We start from the raw sequence: 13,878 nt of genomic DNA, 5'->3' as shown, positions 1-13,878 counted from the left end.
TGGATATGAAGTCTCTCGTGATTGGCAGAAAATGGAAGGGAGCTTTGGGTTTGATTGGTAAGAAAAGGAGATGAGAAAGTGGACAAATACGTTCCGGGTGGCGCCACTCTGCTCTGCTGTTCATGCTCAGGGGCTGGAAAAACAAGCTGAAATATGTCGGTCAAAGGCAGAAAGGAACTGTTCACTTCTGGCCATTAACGACAAAAAGACCAACTTGAAGAATAAAAAAAAATATTATGCATTGTCATGTTTCCTGTATTGAGTATCATTGTCAAACATACCACCATACCTTTTGACAGCGATAAGTACCCCACTAACACAGAACGTTTAGAGAACGTTAGGGAACGTTAGTTTTTGGTTCTCTAAAGGTTAGTTCGAACCAAACCAAAAACTAACGTTTAGGGAATGTTCCCTCCTGGTTATAACGTTCCCTAAATGTTAAGAGAACCAACCAACTGTAACGTTCCCCTGCGGTTGCGCCGTACCATCAAACAAAGCAAACAACACATAATTTAATGTTGTCACACATCCCTTTATAACAAATGGCAGATGTGCCGTCATGGACAATATTATAATATCTCATAGGTACTGGAAGCCACCGATGCATCTATGAGCATTTATGTTTGAGTCTCAATAATCAGATGTGTTGCAAGATTTGCAGTGAATGTTATATTGTCCAGTGATGGTGGTATAGTTGTGGGCATAGCTTCCTTCCAAGCAGTTGATATGGCTTTGATTCCCAGCCAGTAACTTTCTTTGAGTAACATTACTTGCTTTGTTTGTCAAAAAGTAACCAGAAAGGTTACTTACCCAACCCGGTTTGATAAAAAATTAGATCTTGGTTATATCGCACAAATAAGGGAGCATAACAATCAATCAAGCTGCCTCCATGAGGATCCACAGACATAGACATGTTCGTCCAGCCGTTCCAGCAGGGGACCCCTACGAACTCCGGCAAATGAAAACAGCTGGACGTGTCCTTGAGCGACGCCTCAGGATTCACTGTTCATAGGCAGGCCTACCGAGAACATCAGAAGTCCTATGCAAGGTCCTTGAGAGATGAGAGACAGGTAAAGTCCAACCTCCATACCATAAGTCCCCTCATCACAAAGGTCATAAACCACTCCCTCCAGGCAGGCCATGTTTCATGGAAAGCCATGAAATGCTTAAAATACAGTCCTAATTTAGTCCTCCTCAACAGTCAACATAGCGTTTGCTGTGTGGCGTGTCTGTTTTTATTTCTCCCATGTTAACAACATTGACCAATACGGTAGGCATTCTAACCTCAGCTGAAACGCTCACGCCATGCAGGCAGTGTGCAGGAGCCCTAAGCTTTCAAGGTAAGACTAAAGGAATTCACAATAATAAAAACTTTATAATCTTTTACACTAAAGTTGCAAAAACACCTCCAACAAAAGGCTTTTATTCGCTTTACATGGACACATGTAATGTTATGGTACAAAACAACATCACATGTCACTTTAGTGCTCTGGAAAATCAGGCTTCATCTTTGTTGCAAAAATTAAGTATCACGAAGCACGTGATTAAGTGATAAGCAGGCACTTCTGGGATTTGGACCCAGGATCTCCTGTTTACGAGACAGGCGCTTTAACCACTAAGCTACAGCGCCTCCTGCAGCTAAGTCCATCTTGCAAGAATACAATGAGCTAGAGAAAAGGGTTCCCTCCATCCATCCATCTTTGTCCAGCAGCTCCAGCAGGGGACCCCAAACTGCCCTTTGCCGAGCCACATAAACCAGCTCCGACTGGGGGATCCTGAGGCGTTCCCAGGCCAGGTTGGAGGTGTACTTTCTCCACATAGTCCTGGGTCTCACCCAAGGCCTCCTCCCAGCTGGACGTGCCTGGACCAGCTCTCTACGGAGAACCCCAGGAGGCATCCTTACCAGATGACCCAACCACCTCAGTTGTTTACACCGAGTATCTCCATAATGGCCATGCATTAGTGTTCATCCCCAGAGGTGCTGTGGCTTAGTTGGTTAAATTGCCTGTCTAGTCAGCAGAAGTTCCTGGGTTCAAATCCCAGCAGCACCTTGTTGTTGCAAAGATTGCCTGTACTTGTTTTTAAGTTGCCTGCTAATCAGATGTTGTTGTGGGCGGGGCATTAAGTCTGACTCAGTGGTGAGTGAAATGGAGCAGTTGACTGACACAGAACTGTAGTGGAGCCAAAGTAGCGCATTTATTAATTAATTTCATTAGTTATCAGGCAAATAGAACACCTTGTGGGTATATTATTGGTGTTTTTTGTGTAAATGTAACTAACCATTTTCATTTGCTACCAGGGTACTTTGACAGGGATTGGGTTGACATGATGATGACAAGCCAAAAGAGGTAATCTCTTTAAGAATAAGGTGCTGCTAGGATTTGAACCCAGGATCTCCTGTTTACTAGACAGGCACTTTAACCAACTAAGCCACAGCACCCCCACAAATACCTACCCTATTAAGTCTTACTTTGTCTTTTATCTTGTATAAGCTAAACATACAGTATACTGACTGGCAGTATTGGGAGTAACGGCTTAGCTCGCCTTGGCTTGGCGGATCAATCCCATCCGCATAAAACGCATAAAAATTAAGGTAATGGGTGGATCTCTGAAATCTATTGGCTATAATCTAGTCCTGCCTACTTTATTTACACAACCGCAGAATACCCTCAACCCCACAAACACCCTAATTGCCTCTAATTTAGCTCAATAAACATGCTAATAATATTAAAAGAAGACCATGGAATATAAGTGTAACTGCTTAACTGTGTAACTAATTAAACAGGATGCACAATCTTCGTCCCCATCCCTTTCTGGCAGCCATATTTGATAAGAATGGCCAAGCAACCAAAGGAGCGAATGTGAAGTAGGTAAGGGAATGTACTGTTGAAAGTCGGTGTGCAAATGTGTGCTGATGACTGTGTAACCCTTGCAAGCGACTTATCTTATCACCCTCCCCAAGCTACACCACCACAACAAACAGCAAAAAACAAAACAAAAACACACCTCCAGTGGAGACTGTGACCTGAACGCAGCACCTTGGACCGCTCAGCCATCCTGACTGAATATTCCAACGTGTAGTAGGATCTCTCACAGAAATAATAATATGGTAAGTAAACTATGTCACGATATAGTAGGTTCTTAGTCATCCAGGTCATAGTTATCAAAGGAAGGTTTCCCTATTGTCAGCCCAAATATATGGGTTTATGGGGACACAGAAGAAAGTCACCAGTGTGGAAATGTGCTTGACAATGGCAATACATTGCGCGGGATGTGAAGGCATCTCACCGAGTCTGTACCCCAATGTGCAATGCAGGCTAAATCCTGGGGTTGGAATCAAGGTCCACCAATGTTTCTGTCCAAAATGTCCACCTGTGTCCAGACATGTGCCTACTAGATGGGAAATAGACTGGGTCAACATTGTGAAAATATCTTCAATATGTTAAACTAAGTCTAAATTTGGAGCAAGTTAACATGAAGTACAGGTCACAGTTCAACATGCCCCTACCAACATACTGTTTTCTGTCAAACAGCCAAGAATATTTTACCCGTCAGCCTAGATGTGGACTGTGTTGAGCAGGGGTTCAAACTCATTTTAGTTCAGGGGCCGCACACAGCCTAATTTGATGCCAAGTGGCCGGACCATTCAAATAATAGCACAGCTCAACACAGCTATAAAACATAAATCCATATTTTCCTTTGTTTTAGTGGAAGAAGTAAATGCTAATGCTATTTCGTTAGCAAATATGTAGCTGGCTTTTATCGTAAGGTGACCAGATTTCTCAGACAAATCCGGGGACTTTTCAGCTCAGAAGCGTGTATATCTCCAAAACATCATGTTTTTAATTTTTGTAAAACTAAAACGGGGACACTAGACAAGAGAGTATCGGATACAAGATAAACTATTGAAGAAATATTTTCCTTTGACATTGATCCAGTATTAAACGAGATCGCTGCAGTTGGCAGAAGCAAGCTACAATGGAAGTTAATAAGATATTTGTCCAGCTTGTATTTATGTTCATAAAAGTGTTTGTTTTGCTTCTGACAGACTCATAGTCAAAGTGTCTGACAACATTATGGGAAGGATTTCTAAGAAGGTCGACCTTTCTGTTAAAGATTAAGATCATTTTTTTAAACATAAAAGTCTGCGAAATTGCGTTTGCTAAACCCACCAGACTCCATGTGAATAATCAGTCATTTTAGCATCGTAAACACGGCTTTCTAACATCTCTGAGCTCTGAGCAGCGCTGCTCGATCGGCTCCGTTTTGTCAGTTTTCTTTCTTTATTCCAATTTGGGTCTGTCAGCACAGTGGAAACCGGGACATTTCCAGGGACAGATCCAGCCCGGGACGTCTGCCCCCTATTTTACCGCTGCTTCACTGACCTCTCGGCTCCGAGTGAAAACGGACTGCTGTTTCTTCAGACCCACCAGCAACTCATCTATCTGCTCTCGTCTCAGTTGTCCTTGCAGGCCTGTCGTCATTTTTTCACCATGCTGAGTCTCATAGTGGCGCCGAATAATTATTCCTTAAACCAGAGTGCAACTTCCCCAAACCTTGGAGTGAGATTTGGGGGGGCAACCCTATTTTGCCACGTACAAAGCAATTTCTTTGGCTCTTTCAGCATCAATCTATCAGGGTTAAATTGGATTTGTATATGTGGGGGATTGGGGCTCTCCCTAGGGGGGGTCTGTGGTATGCCCCCCAGGGAAAAAATTTGAAAAATAAACCATTAAATGACACTTTCTGGAGAGTTTTGTGCAAAAAAATTGAGAAATCAAGTCTTGCATGATATGTGCAAAAACTGTAGGGTAAGAGCATTTGCATGTGTTGTAGTATCAACAGGTTTTAGGGCATTCAGCATTTACATTATATACATTATTAATTCTTTGATATAAGAATGACCCAGACAATGTGCCAAACATAATGAGCCACATGAGGAGACAGGAGCATATGTCAGCAACAGCTGAGAAGATTTGTGTCTGTGGGGAACAGGTCCAGGGGTCCCTGGTGTAGGGGACCAGGGACAAAAGGTAAATTAAGTGAGGGATTCAACTAGACCACTGAAATTTCTTAAAAAAGAACGAGAACCATGATTTTCAAATTCAATCCCTTAACCTTTGGGCCAAGGTCAGTTAATGTTTGCCCTATCCTCTATGCCCCTCTTACTGTATTTTGTGGGAAAATAAACATGGACTGAGGTGGTGATGAACAGGGCACTCAGGAACGGCCACGTAAAAGCTGGCTTAAGTATATACTGAAAACCAAAGACTAAATAAGAGTGTGTGTATGTGTGACATATATACATTATGCTTGCAGCTGGTTACAGCTAGGAGGGAGAGAACAGACAGGGCTATCTTAGTCAGATATGCTACAGTGAGCACGGGAGGAGGAGATGGTGAGGCCAAGGACACTGAAGTTCAGGACGGTCTGATAACTCAGAGAACAGGACATACAAACTTAAGGAGTGAACATAGCTGTCTGGTGAGGTAAATGATAACTGAAAATAATAAGAAGAAAGAGGGAAGAGGCAGAGCAGAGAGTGTAACCCAGCAACAGTATAGCTGACCAATCAGGCCCCACAAGGGGAACCAATATAACCTGAGCACAATATTGTTTAAGTGCTTTTTGGGGACCTCTGTACTAGACAAGTCTCCATCAGGTCCGTGCACGTGTAACTGCTCGGAAACGCATTCATCTGTTGACCACAAGAATAAACGCTGTGTTAATACATCATGGAGTCAGTTGTCAGTTTATAGAAGATTTCTCCAACAAATTTGGTGACCCCCGACGTGATAACGTAATTGGACAGGAGAATCCAACTGGACCTTGACATTGTGTCCACGGTCCGGTTCAGCTCAGCCACCGGACTGACATCCCGCAGCCCGTGAAGGGGACTGAGCGGCGATACTGCGACTCGTTGGTGTGATCACTGAGAGCTCTCAACAAAAAAGGTAAGCAGAAGCCTGTTTAAAATCAAAATTCTGTTATTGGCTGAAAACTAAATTGATGTGATCACATTTCAACTGTCGTAAGTGTTGTTTTAAGCGAAAAGTATTGATTGAATGTGCTGTAATAAAGGGATATAAACAGATGAAATGTTGGGGCATGTGATGTGATTAAACAGAGAAAAACAACTAGAGAGTTGTAAGAGAATTGTTGAATAATACGGGTGGCGGTAGGAGAGGAAAAGGGACAAATAGTCAGAGGAAAATACGTCCAGATGGTTGACGAGGTAGGAGACTGCTAAGGACAGATAGTTCAGATGAGTGATTGTGAATTGCCACCCTTGGTTCTGTGTGAACATCCTGAAAAGAGTTGCAGTTAACAGATTGTCATTGTAATATTACGAGTCCACCGCGAGTGTATTTGTGCGAAGGAGTGAGAGGTCACTTTTTAAGTTGTAAAGATTATAGAGATGTACATAAAAAGGCTCTAGATGGAGTCTTAATGAAAAGTTGTTGTTGTTGCATGTGTGATTTTTGTTGTGGTTTGGCTTGTTGGATTTTTTCTCACTGCTTATTTGTTGTAAAATGACGACCCCTTATGGTAAAGTGTTAGTAGGGGCAGTGAAAAAGTATGGCAGTAAAGGAGAGGAGAAAGTAGCAAAAGAGATTGTGAAAGAATGGGAGAGAGGAGGATGGATTGAGGGAGAAGGGGCGCCGTCCCGGAGAAAGTGAATGAAATAGTGAAGTATGAAAAAAGTAAGTTGGAGTATGCGGAAAGGCAGGCAGAGGAGGAAAAGAAAAGAAAATGGTTTAAATTGACTAAACCAAAGCAGAAGGAGTATGAAGCGCAGAAAGAGAAATATGGGGTGGGGTTGAAAATGACAAATGCAATACAGAAACAATGGGATTGACAAAACAAGATGACAAAAGTTCACCAAAAACTGAGACAGAAGCCGAACAGAATAAAACCGCTAGCGCAGAGAAAACCCCGCTGCCCGCTGAGGCGCCCCCGCCAACAAACCCTTTTTATCCAGATATAAGAAACCTAAGAATTTCCGCTCCACCGCCGCCGTATACAGGTCCAACGGCATCAAAACCCACAGTCCAAGCCCCAGTGGTAACTGCCCATTTACAGCCAAATGCATTACAAATAGACGTACCACAGGACCCATTGATACCGGCATTAGAGGGCCGCGTACAGGATTTAGAATGTTATCTAAATTTAATGGTACAGTCAGCGTCAGGGGGAGCAGCAGCGGCTCCACCACAACCAGCGGCTACAGTCCCAGCCGGCCCAAGCAAAGCTAGTACCCCATATTCAGCGTCTTTTTGCCAACAAAATCCAGAGCATTTTCACATGTCAGTAAAAGGACCCAGTCCACCTCACCATAGTACCCCACAAGACTCAGGAAGTAAGGAAGATAGCGAACAGTCAGACAGCAGCAGGGAAAGTGAGCAAACAGACAGAAGCTCTAGCTCTAGGGAAAGGACTAAAAAACGACATAAACGCAGGCCCAGATCTAGATCACAAAGTCCTCAAGACGTTTTTGTAGCAGGCACATTTAAAGGTAAATTTACCAACGAGGACCCTGACGAAGTTATGCTGCGAAGATCAACTAGAATAAGGGAAAAACTTAACAAAGAGTTCAGAGAGATAAAAAAGCAGCAAGAGCAGCTGCGTCGAACAGTGAATGAGCTCAGTGAGGGAGAGCAGACGCGCCACACACCAGAGGCGGGGCTACAATGCCCACTCCGCCCAGTAGGAGGAGGAGGAGGACTGTTGATGTACACCCCTTACAGTTTTGGTGACTTAGATGCTCTGTGTGCAAAACTCCCCTCCCTGACAGGAGGGGCTGAGCATTTCCTCACAGCTTTCAATAGTCTTACAGCAGGAGTGCAGCTGTGTTTGGGAGATCTCAGAGCAGTATTGGGTAGAGTAATGGGAGCAGATGAAGCTAGTGCTGCCCTCACCAGAGGGGGAGCTGGACCCACTGTTCCCGCATCAGTGCCTGCATCAGCAGTAACCCCTGGCATTTGGGCTGAGCTGCACCGCATGTATCCCACAGTTGGGGATCATGCAGCATGGCATGATTTAAAAAGACTAAGTGATGAAAATTTTGATGCCTATGCAGATAGAGCAAAAAAGATTTGGCAGCGTGCTATGAGGGAACCGTGGGACCAGTCCGCCGCCACAGTGGCGCTGTTCCGCCATGGGGTACTAGGGGATTACCCACAGCAGTTCAGACACAGTTAGGAGGAGTAGTAGGCCTGCAAACAATGACCGATGCAACATGGGGCGAGAATGTGCGTCATTTCCTGTCAAAACACCAAAAAGGAGCAGAGCAACAAGAAGATGAATTAAAAAGACTACAAACTCAATTGTTAAAGAAACAACTGGAAGAATTAAACAAGCCCAAGCCCAGCAAAGCTAAACAAATGACAGTCTCACAGAACCCCCAACAGTCAGAAGCCCCAGTGTTGGAAGCAGTCACTCAACTCTTACAGAGAGCACAAGCTTCCTGGCCACCACCCCCACAACCACCATGGCCAGCGAACACGAGCCAGCAAAATTGGCCCACAAGAGGAAGAGGGCGAGGTTTTCAGAGAGGAGGAGGAATGACTAGGTCCAGGCCTGGAGGAAGGACCTCTCAGCCCTACTTCCTTTGCTACAACTGTGGTCAGCAAGGCCACTATGCAAGAGAATGCCAAGAGCCCCAGCACAGCCCCCTAGAGGGCCAGGGAGAAATCCCTCACCCCAACCACACCCCGGTGACCCATGGCCACTGTCCCCCGCTAATCAGGCCCTACAACAGCAATGGTATGACCAACAGGGTCCACAATGAAGGTGTCCTCCCACTGATTTTCATTTTGGTCTGACCACAGAACCCTCATTACCCTCACTATTCAAGGTAAACCACATGTAATGCTGGCAGAACAGGAGCAACGTTCTCCTGTCTAAATTCCACCTACTTCCCTCCTTCAGCTCAAACTCAGTCAGTTATGGGAGTCAGTGGGACCCCTATCTTACAGCACTTCACACAGCCATTGTTAACCGAATTTAACTCACAAACACACACACATTCTTTTTGCTTTCCCCTGCATGCCCAGTAAATTTATTAGGAAGAGATCTTATGTGTAAATTGAATCTGTGCATATGGATGAATGAGGATGGCATTCATGTCACTCCTGTTCCTCCAGTATCCACTCCTGATTCCCCAGTCACCATTCTCTCCCTCACACCAACCCCAGTGTCAGAACTACACCAATATGTATATTGGTTACGCCTGCTTCCCACAGGCCCTGACACACCCTCCATTCAACATGCATTCAACATCCTGAAACCAGCCATATACAGACTGCACCCCTACATGTCCCCACTCCCACAAGTACACTGTACTCTACATGTAGCTGACGACCTGGACACCCCATATCAAGATGACTGGGAGACAAACATGCAAGGACAGCACCCACTTCTCTTATGCAGAGGCATATATTGTGGTAAAGAAGGGGTGGCTGCTTCTGTGGTCTTGACGCACTCCTCTGAAGACTGGTACACACTCTGGGACTCTTCTTCCCCGCATGTCACACTCGCAGTAGGATTTGGCCAGCAGGCCAGATCCCTGGGCCCTATGATAAAACGTGCACTAACATTTAAATGGCTCCCCACCCCACACCTGGCCTTCTAAAAGCTGACACTGACGCTGAAGACATGTGGTGCTTTAAAGGGCCTCACACAACAGAGAAAACATTGCCTGAAGTTCTCCCACTCCCCAGAGAACATGGACTCCCCTGCACTGACCATCCCAGCGCAGCTACCGCCCTACTAACTCTTCCCAGCATCTGTTCACCACCGGCCCATATGACACTGGACTCTTAGAAACACTCCTGTGACTGTTACAATCAGACCGCAGCACCACACAGTCATTCACAGACCACAGTATAGACTCACCCCGACCAGGTCCAAGGCATAGCTCCAACCATTCAGGGACTCTTAGAAGCTGGTGTCATATATCCCACTCGTTCTCCCTGGAACACTCCCATTTTACCTGTCCCCAAAGCTGGAGGAAAAGGATGGCGCATGGTGCAGGACTTCAGACCCATTAATGACATTACTGTCCCAGCTGTGCATCCTGTCCCAGACCCACATGTCTCTTTGACATCACTTAACCCCTCCTTCACCCACTTCACAGTGGTTGACCTGGCCAATGCTTTCTTCTCTGTGCCCCTACACCAAGACTCACAGGAGTACTTTGCATTCACTTTCAATGGTCAACAATTCACGTATTCCAGATTGCCACAGGGGTACAGAGACTCACCTGGACTGTTCAACAGGATCCTCAAATCTCATCTTCTGCAGCTGCAACTCCCACAACTGTGGTCCTCATACAGTATGTGGACGACCTTCTGCTGGCTGCTACAGATCCCCTCACCTGTGTGGAACAGACAATAGCACTGCTGACATTCCTAGCCTCAAAGGCTACAAGGTCAAAGGGACAAAGTACAAGTTGCTAGGAGACAAGTCCTCTTTCTGGGCAGACAAATTTCATCAGCAGGCCTTGGGGTGTCTCCCAGCCATAGACAGGCTATTCTGCATCACCCGCTTCCCCTCACAGTTGCAGACATGCTGTCTTTTCTGGGCCTCACAGGATACAGCCGCTCACATATCCCTGACTATACCAACAGAACTACATCGCTCAGGGAACTGGTGGCTGCTGCTGGTCATCGCTGTCTCACCGCCCCCCTCCTATGGACAACAGAGGCCGAGGCCGCCTTCTCTGACCTCAAAAGTGCCCTAGCAAGGGCAGAGACACTCACCTCCCAGACTACTCACTCCCATTTCATATGGATGTTTCTGAAAACAATGGCTTTCTCAATGCCATTTTATTTCAGAAAAAAGGGGGAGACAGACATGTACTGATGTACCACTCATCAAGGCTGGATACAGTGGAAAAAGGACAGACAACCTGTGCCCGCTATGTAGCGGCGCTGGCAAAATCCATTGACAAAACAGCACATATTGTAATGTGCCATCCAATAACAATCCACACCACACATGGTGTCACAGCTTTTTTGGCCAGCAAGGAATTTGCATACAGTGCCACAAGGAGAACAAAACTGCAGACTGCCTGTACCCAACCGCACATCACCTACTCATCAGAAGGAATAAACATGGCCAACAGTATGAGTAGACAGGGAGTGCCACATGTTTGCGAGGAAGAAGCAGCCCAAGAAAGCAGAATAAGGTCAGATCTGGAAAACGTACCAGACATGTCGGCTGACATGTGGCTCTACACAGACGGATGTTGCTACAAAACAAAGGATGGGACTAACAAAGCATCATATGCAGTAGTCCAACAACACCCAGATGGAACACATCAGACATTGGAAGCAGGAATAATAAACCAACCAGCGTCAGCACAGAAAGCAGAAATAAAAGCTCTGATCGCAGCCCTTCTGCTAGCCAAAGGAAGAACAGTGAACATTTTTACAGACTCTGCTTATGCTCATGGAACAGCACACTTGGACGCGATCATGTGGAAAAGGCGAGGATACGTCACCTCTGCAGGAATGCCCATAAAACATCAGAAGGAGATAATGGAGCTAGTGGAGGCTATTGCCGCTCCACTAAAGGTGTCCATAATGAAATGCAAAGGACATGACGCAGGGCAAGGAAGAGTAAGTGCAGGAAACGAGGCAGCAGATTCTGCAGCCAAAAGAGCGGGAGGATACTCCCCAAAGCAGATGGTACTATCGAAAGAGTTAGAATCACAACCAATGGCACTGGAGCCTAAAGACATTCTAGAAATGCAGAAAAAGGCAGGAGCCTATGAATGGAATCAGTGGCAGCGGAGCGGCGCCACAAAAGACAAAGATGGGATATGGAGGTCTCATCAAGGAAAGATAGCAGCATCAGCCGAGATGTGCAGAATGTTGCTACCTGAGGCACACAGACCAACACATGAAGGAAGAAAACAGACTCTCCTGAATCTGTCTGAGCTGTGGTGGCACCCCAATTTGAGGGACATGGTGACACATTTTTGTCAGGAATGCAGGGTGTGTGGAGAGCATAATGTTCAGAAACCATACACCACACTAAAAGGAGCGTACCCAGTCCCCACAGCTTGTTTTCAAGATATCAGTATAGATTATACTGATATGGGCGCAGAAAATGTGGTAGGGGGAAAAAGGTATCTTCTGGTGATGGTAGACAGGTTCTCTAGGTGGGTAGAAGCCATTCCCACCGGAAAAGAGGACGCAAAAACAGTGGTGAAATGGCTCAAAACTGAACTCATCCCGAGGTATGGGGTCCCCAGGCAAATAAGGTCAGATAATGGCACACATTTTAACAACAAACTACTAAGAGAAGTAGAACAGGCCCTGGGAATCACTCATGCCTTCGGATCAGTTTATCATCCACAGTCACAGGGAATGGTGGAAAGAGCAAACCAGACATTGAAGGCTAAGATAGCTAAGGCATGTGCAGGAAGCAAGTTAACATGGGTAGAAGCGCTCCCATTGGCCCTCATGGCTATGAGGTCCTCAGAAGGACGAGAAACACATTTGACCCCACACGAAATAATGACAGGGAGAAAAATGCCAGGACCTCCACTAGATGGAGGCCACATGCCAATGTTAGATGTTCAGCAAATAGAAATGACAGACTATATGAAAAAGCTAACATCTCTGGTTTCAGCCCTTTCTACGCAGGTCCAGTTGGCGAACAGGAAACCGCAGGAGGAAGCAACACTACCTGTCAAGGTAGGCGACTGGGTCAGGGTCAAAGTTCACAAGAGGAAGTGGACTGACCCCAGGTGGTCCGGGCCGTACGAGGTGGGGGAGGTTACTTCACACTCGGTCCAGGTTAAAGGTAAAAAAGGAGCACCTTGGCACCACCTGACACATTGTGCCCCAGCCGCACCTCCTAGCCGCCCATTGGCAGAAATTAGAAAAGCAATCCAAAATGTATAGATGGAAGAGATGTTTTGGCGGGGAACAGCCCCCGCGTAGTACACCCATAACTTGGAAGGCAATGGGGTTTGGGAAAAAGACAACAGTTGTCCTAGCAGTAGTAGTAGTAGTGGGAGTTGCAGCATTAGTTCTGGGGTTGGAACATGCGTATGGGGACCGAGACCACAAAGAACAATCACCCGGTAGTGTCCAACCACCTCTCAGTAACAAAGGAAATGAAACTAGACGAGAGAAAAGAAGAGCAGTTTGGGCAGTAGTGAAGCAACACACTAAGGGCCCATCCCCAAGGTGCGGTGCCAGATTGACTCTCCCCTATGTGAGAGACTCAACCACGTCATTTACCTTTGATTTGTGTCAGGCTATAGACTGCGGGGGGTATAATAGTTTCTACAAAAACACAGATGTGTACATCTGTGACGACTATCAAAAGGTAGAGGACTGTGAAAGGAGCGCTTCCGGACAGGTGAAAGGTAGTCTCTGTAACAGCTGGTATGACGCGGGTTGGACAACAGGAGGGTGGAAACCATGGGCGAGGTTGACAGACAAAAGAGATTGGTGGGTACAACAGATGAATGGGAGATATTATCTATACAGCGGGACTATAGTTCAGACCCCACGAAAAATCCCATAACCCTGTCAGTAAATAGAGCAATTGGGAGCAGGAACGGTCAGGATGTGTGGATGTTAGCCATAGGTGTATGGATAGCAGGAAGTGACCAGATAACCCCCCTGCAGATAAATATTTTGGATCCCCTCACGCACACACAGAATGACACTGACATGGCAGAGACTACAGTAAAACCCCCCCTGAAGGAGGAAGACGTAATAGTGCAGGACTTCTCTAAAATGAGGGTGGAAGATGTGTTAGAGTTATCAGCAGGTGCAGGCCAGGACAATTTATGGATCAGGTGGCTAATACAGAATGCCAAAGAACAACACATGGAAGGGTGCGTGGCCTGTG

At 46.0% G+C, this 13,878-nt stretch overlaps 2 non-coding genes across 2 annotated transcripts; both read right to left on the bottom strand.

Moving 5' to 3' along the window:
• Window positions 1–1,557: 1,557 nt before the first annotated feature.
• On the bottom strand, window positions 1,558–1,630 carry trnat-cgu (transfer RNA threonine (anticodon CGU)). The gene has a single exon. It is a non-coding gene; the product is annotated as a tRNA-Thr (tRNA).
• Window positions 1,631–2,366: 736 nt separating this feature from the next.
• trnat-agu (transfer RNA threonine (anticodon AGU)) lies at window positions 2,367–2,440 on the bottom strand. Its single transcript has one exon. It is a non-coding gene; the product is annotated as a tRNA-Thr (tRNA).
• Window positions 2,441–13,878: the final 11,438 nt, after the last annotated feature.

Source organism: Etheostoma spectabile, unplaced genomic scaffold (genome assembly GCF_008692095.1).
Source record: "Etheostoma spectabile isolate EspeVRDwgs_2016 unplaced genomic scaffold, UIUC_Espe_1.0 scaffold00569352, whole genome shotgun sequence".
NCBI classification, from domain to species: Eukaryota; Metazoa; Chordata; class Actinopteri; order Perciformes; family Percidae; genus Etheostoma; species Etheostoma spectabile.
Note: the sequence above shows the minus strand (reverse complement) of the source record. Positions and strands in the feature narration are given on the sequence as shown.